We start from the raw sequence: 6,322 nt of genomic DNA on the forward strand, positions 1-6,322 counted from the left end.
ATTTAATACACATGCTTAAACTATAATGTTTTATTATTAATGTTTTATATGTCATTCTTAATTGTCACTGTATGTCATGTTGTCACTTGTGAGCGGAGCATCAAGGCAAATTCATTGTATGTGTACATACTCAGTGGCGGACTGGGTCCAAAAATATTGGTTGCCAGGAGACAAAGGGGGCCCACTTCATCAGGGGCCCACTTGATATAGGGGGCCCACTTGATATAGGGGGCCCACTTCATCAGGGGCCCACTTGACATCGGGCAAGCTGACACCCTGGCCAGTCCGCCACTGTACATACTTGACCAATAAACTTATTCATTCACTCATTCATTCCCTGGGTTGTACTGAAGAAGGGTCTCGAACTGAAATGTCATGTCCATTCCTTCTTCTTCTTCTTGCATATGGCGTGCACAGCCTAAAGTTGTAGGACAACTTGTTCTATTTGATTGTGCACGCCGGGTTGATTGCATTCGTCCTAAACTGCTCCTAAACACAACGTGAAGGTTGCAATCTCCCACCCCTTCATTCCTTCAATGCTGCCTGACCCTCTGAGTTCCTCCAGCACATCGTGTTTTGCTGAGGACTCTTGGGGAGTGTGTTCAGAGATATAGATCCAAATTGTAACAAGGTACTGCTTTGTGGGAGGGAGTGGTGGAGTGTACAGAGTACAGGAGAATAGAACTATTCCACAAAAAACATTCATTACAGAGCATGAGAATTCTTATAGAAACTTACAAAATTCTTAAGGGGTTGGACAGGCTAGATGCAGGAAGATTGTTCCCGATGTTGGAGAAGTCCAGAACAAGGGGTCACAGTTTAAGGATAAGGGGGAAATCTTTTAGGACCGAGATGAGAAAAACATTTTTCACACAGAGAGTGGTGAATCTGTGGAATTCTCTGCCACAGAAGGTAGTTGTGGCCAGTTCATTGGCTATATTTAAGAGGGAGTTAGATGTGGCCCTTGTGGCTAAAGGTATCAGGGGGTATGGAGAGAAGGCAGGTACATGATACTGAGTTGGATGATCAGCCATGATCATATTGAATGGTGGTGTAGGCACGAAGGGCCGAATGGCCTACTCCTGCACCTATTTTCTATGTTTCTATGAAACCGGAACACCAGGAGGAAACCCATGCGGTCGCAGGGAGAATGTGCAAACTCCATACCCTGACAGCACCTGAGGTCAGGATCGAACCCAAGTCTCTGCCGCTGTGAGGCAGTGGCTCTACCAGCTGTGCCACTGTGCAGCCCAAATGAGCATTTGTCCATTATTCTTGGATCAGAAGCCATTTGCTCCCATGAACACATTGTTGATAAGTTCCCTGTCAAGTATATGTTCCCACATTCAGAGGGTCCCATTGGGCTTTGTTCTAGTGCAATGCACACATAGTTTAATTGTAGGTGCCAGCGTTGGAGAAAGGCAGGAGAATCTCAGATTCCCCGGACTTGCACAGCCAGGACCATACATGAGCCCTCACTGCCCCCCAGAGGCGGCTGGGGGAAGGTGCAAGCAGTGCTGGTATCTCCTCCCTGGAGATTGACTGAAAGATACAGCATGGAAACAGGCCCTTCGGCCCACCAAGTCCACACTGACCATCGATCACCCATTCACACTAGTTCCATCCACTCTATACTCAATACCCTGGCAGATGAAGGTGAGTGTAAGATGAATTCCCAGCAAGAGGGGAAAGGCAGGATTGAGAGAAATATGATAGTCACTTGAACGAGTCTGGGGCAGACGTGAAACGCTTTCTGCCGTATTATGAATCGATGGTTTATAGTTTAGTTCAGAGATACAGCATGGAAACAGGCCCTTCAGCCCATCGAGTCCATGCCGACCATTGATTGATACCCATAATGTTGTCAGCTCTATGTCGGAAAACCAGAATCAAGCCCAAACACACAAGGTGGCACAACCGGTAGAGCCGCTGCCTCACAGCGCCAGGGTCTCGGGTTCGATCCTGACCTTGGGTGCTGTCTGTATGGAGTTTACACGTTCTCCTCAGTGACCACGTGGGTTTTCTCCGGGTGCTCTGGTTTCCTCCCACATTCCAAATACGTAGGTTTAAACTTTGAAGGTTAATTGGCCCTCTGTACGGAGAAATCTTATGCAGCACTCCAGTAGCATCAGCAATCCTCTCATTACTCTGCAGTGTTGGGTGCCTGAGGAGGCACATCACACTTACCGCATCAACTTGCTTTGAGCTTTCTTAAGGATGTAACGCTTCAAGCTCCCTCAATGTAGTTTTGCTTTATCTTTTACTTAGAGTCATTCAGTCATACAGCACGGAAACAGGCCCGACAGCCCAACTCATCGATGCCCTGAAACAATTTGCCCCATGTAATGCTGACCAAATGCCCCATCTACACCAGTCCCACCTGCCTGCATTTGACCCATATCCCTCAAAATCTTAGCAATCCATGCACCTGTTCAAGTGTTCTTTAAATGTTATAGTACCTGCCTCAACTACCTCCTCTGGCAGCTCGTTCCATTCACCCACCACTCTCTGTGTACAAGAAATTACAATACAATACAATACAATACAATTTATTTGTTGTCATTTGAACCCAGAGGTTCAAACGAAATTTGGTTTCTGCAGTCATACAAACAAGAAGAAGAACCAAGACACAACACAATTTACACGAACATCCATCACAGTGAATCTCCTCCTCACTGTGATGGAAGGCAAAGTCTTATCTCTCCCCTGCACTCCTCGTTCTCCTCCCGATGTCCCCCCACCCCCCCCCCCACACACTCACAGACCTAGATTTTGTCGATGACATTGCACTATTAGCAGAGCCGAGATACACCCTTCAAGGAATGACAACCGCTCTGGAGGAGAATGCATCAAAGGTTGGATTAAAGATCAGCTGCCAGAAGACTGGAGACCAGCAGCCAATAGACCATCTGATAGTCAATGGGGAACCTGTGGAAAACGCCACAAGATTTATCTGTCTTGGCAGCATGTTCACAGTAGATGGAGATGTAGAGATCGACATTAACTCCCGAATTGGTAAAGCTGCATCAGTCTTCAGACGAATGCAGCCAATATGGAGTCGTGGCCGGATATCCAAGATGCTAAAAGTCTAGCTCTTCCAGTCCGTAGTCCTCCCTACAGCCCTCTATGCCACGTGGAAAATCAATGTGAAGATGAAAAAGAAATTGGACGCATTCCAACAACGCTGCTTGAGGAAGATCCTGAAGACTAGCTACAGAGACCACATCACAAACGAGGAGATCTACCGGGAAACTGCAACAAAGCCTCTCAGCCAGGACACAGAGGTACGCAGGATGAAATCTGCAGGACATAGAAACATAGAAACATAGAAATTAGGTGCAGGAGTAGGCCATTCGGCCCTTCGAGCCTGCACCGCCATTCAATATGATCATGGCTGATCATCCAACTCAGTATCCTGTACCTGCCTTCTCTCCATACCCTCTGATCCCTTTAGCCACAAGGGCCACATCTAACTCCCTCCTAAATATAGCCAATGAACTGGCCTCGACTACCCTCTGTGGCAGAGAGTTCCAGAGATTCACCACTCTCTGTGTGAAAAAAGTTCTTCTCATCTCGGTTTTAAAGAATTTCCCCCTTATCCTTAAGCTGTGACCCCTTGTCCTGGACTTCTCCAACATCGGGAGCAATCTTCCTGCATCTAGCCTGTCCAACCCCTTAAGAATTTTATAAGTTTCTATAAGATCCCCTCTCAATCTCCTAAATTCTAGAGAGTATAAACCAAGTCTATCCAGTCTTTCTTCATAAGACAGTCCTGACATCCCAGGAATCAGTCTGGTGAACCTTCTCTGCACTCCCTCTATGGCAATAATGCCCTTCCTCAGATATGGAGACCAAAACTGTACGCAATACTCCAGGTGTGGTCTCACCAAGACCCTGTACAACTGCAGTAGAACCTCCCTGCTCCTATACTCAAATCCTTTTGCTATGAAAGCTAACATACCATTCGCTTTCTTCACTGCCTGCTGCACCTGCATGCCTACTTTCAATGACTGGTGTACCATGACACCCAGGTCTCGCTGCATCTCCCCTTTTCCTAGTCGGCCACCATTTAGATAATAGTCTGCTTTCCTGTTTTTGCCACCAAAATGGATAACCTCGCATTTATCCACATTATACTGCATCTGCCAAACATTTGCCCACTCACCCAGCCTATCCAAGTCACCTTGCAGTCTCCTAGTATCCTCCTCACAGCTAACACTGCCCCCCAGCTTAGTGTCATCCACAAACTTGGAGATATTGCCTTCAATTCCCTCATCCAGATCATTAATATATATTGTAAATAGCTGGGGTCCCAGCACTGAGCCTTGCGGTACCCCACTAGTCACTGCCGGACATGTACTCCGAATGTCACCAGAATGTGCACTTAAGATAGCAATGACATGGCGAGCTGACGGAAGGAAAAGAGGCCGACCAAAACTCACATGGAGGTGAACATTCCAGAAGGATACGGAAGCCCGGGAAGCAAGCCTATCGAGGGTGGAAGACGTTGCACATAACCAAACAAAATGGCGAAAGTTTGCTGCCCAATGCACTCAGTGTGGGAGGAACTAAGTCTAAGTAAGTAAGTCAGTGACTATTCCCAGAGTGATTGCATTTACTCACTTCCAGAGCCAAATTCTGGTATTTTTTAAACAAATATAGTACTGTGACAACAATATAATTATAATCAAGGAGGACATGTCAAGCAGTGGGAGTGTCCAGCACCAGAGGCCACTGTCTCAGAATAAAAGGATGTACCTTGATAATGGAGATGAGGAGGAATTTCTTTAGCTAGATCATTGGGTATTTTTAAAGCAGAAATTGATGTTCTTGAATAATAAGGGTGTCAAAGATTACAGGGAGAAAGCAGGAAAATGTGGTTGAGGGAAAAATAGAGGTGTTCCATCCAGCAACGTCACCTATTCCTTTTCTCCAGAGATGTTGCCTGACCCGTCGAGTTAGGGCAGCATTTTGTGTCTATCTTCAGTGTAAACCAGCATCTGTAGTTCCTTCCTACATAATAGATCAGCCGTAATTGAATGGTGGAGTAGACTCTATGGGCTGAATGGCCTAATTCTGCTCCTATGTCTTATGACCTTATTAGGTAGAACCAAGGGGAAAATGAGAGAAATCTGTGAAAAAGAAAGCAAGAAGAGATGTCGAGGATGGCGTGGTGGTTTGTCATTCGGCAGAGTTCACCAGCTTCTGTCAGTGCGAGTGACTGGACTTCCAATGTTGTGACCAAAGATCCTATAGCGAGCAAGATAGATCACTCAACGAAAAAGACATAGTACGGTCATGGGCAGATTCATGGGTAATTTTCGGCCCCATTTCCGTAACCGGCTTCCGTCTCCGCACCAAAGATCCCATAGGATACTAGTGAGGAGACGGAAGCCGGTTACGGAAACATCCTCGTAAAAATAGAAGTTATTAGGGAAAAATCTTCTCCTCATTTTCAGAATTATAATTTATTAACACAAACTGTTCCCCCGCAACGCTGATTACACCGCGAATCGGGTCGGGTCGGGTTACTGAAATGGATGAAAAAAAGGTCCACGTTCCGCTCCGTTGCGTACTACACGTCAGCCCATTGCATTTAGAAGGAGTGGTCTATCTTGCTCCGCTATAGGATCTTTGGTTGTGACACTCTGGCTCAGTACTGAGCCACTGGAAGATTACCTAACTACCATGGGACCAATGACCCCGAGCAACAGTGAGCACACGGACCTTGCCTTGGGGTCACGATCAATTAGATTGCACATCTCCCCCCATCTGGCCTGTTTAGTTTAGAGAAACGGGGCAGGATCAGGCCCTTCAGCCCACTGTGCATGCATCGACCAGCGATCCAAACACACACTAGCACTATCCTACATACTAGGGACAATTAAAACATTGTTACCGAAGCCAATTAACCTACAAACCCACAGGTCTTTGGAATGTGGGAGGAAACCGGAGCACCCGGAGAAAACCCAGTGTCACGGGGAGAACGTGCAAACTCCATACATACAACACTCATAGTCGGGATCGAACCCGGATACCCGGGTCTCTGGCGCTGTAAGGCCGCAGCTCTACCGCTGCGCCACCCAGTCCTATCAGCAAGTCATAATTTTCAATCAGATTCCTTCTCATTCTTCTAAAGTCTAGTGAATACAGACCTGGATGACCATCTCTCTCACACCAATATAACTGTTCCAGGGATCCATCTGTTCAATATTCACTGCACTATCCGTCTGGCAAGTACATTCACTTTATCCTGCATCTGTACACTGTAGACGGCTTGATTATAATCATGTGTAATCTTTCATAAAAACATAGAAAATAG

This window comes from Amblyraja radiata, chromosome 21, assembly GCF_010909765.2.
Source record: "Amblyraja radiata isolate CabotCenter1 chromosome 21, sAmbRad1.1.pri, whole genome shotgun sequence".
Lineage (NCBI taxonomy): Eukaryota > Metazoa > Chordata > Chondrichthyes > Rajiformes > Rajidae > Amblyraja > Amblyraja radiata.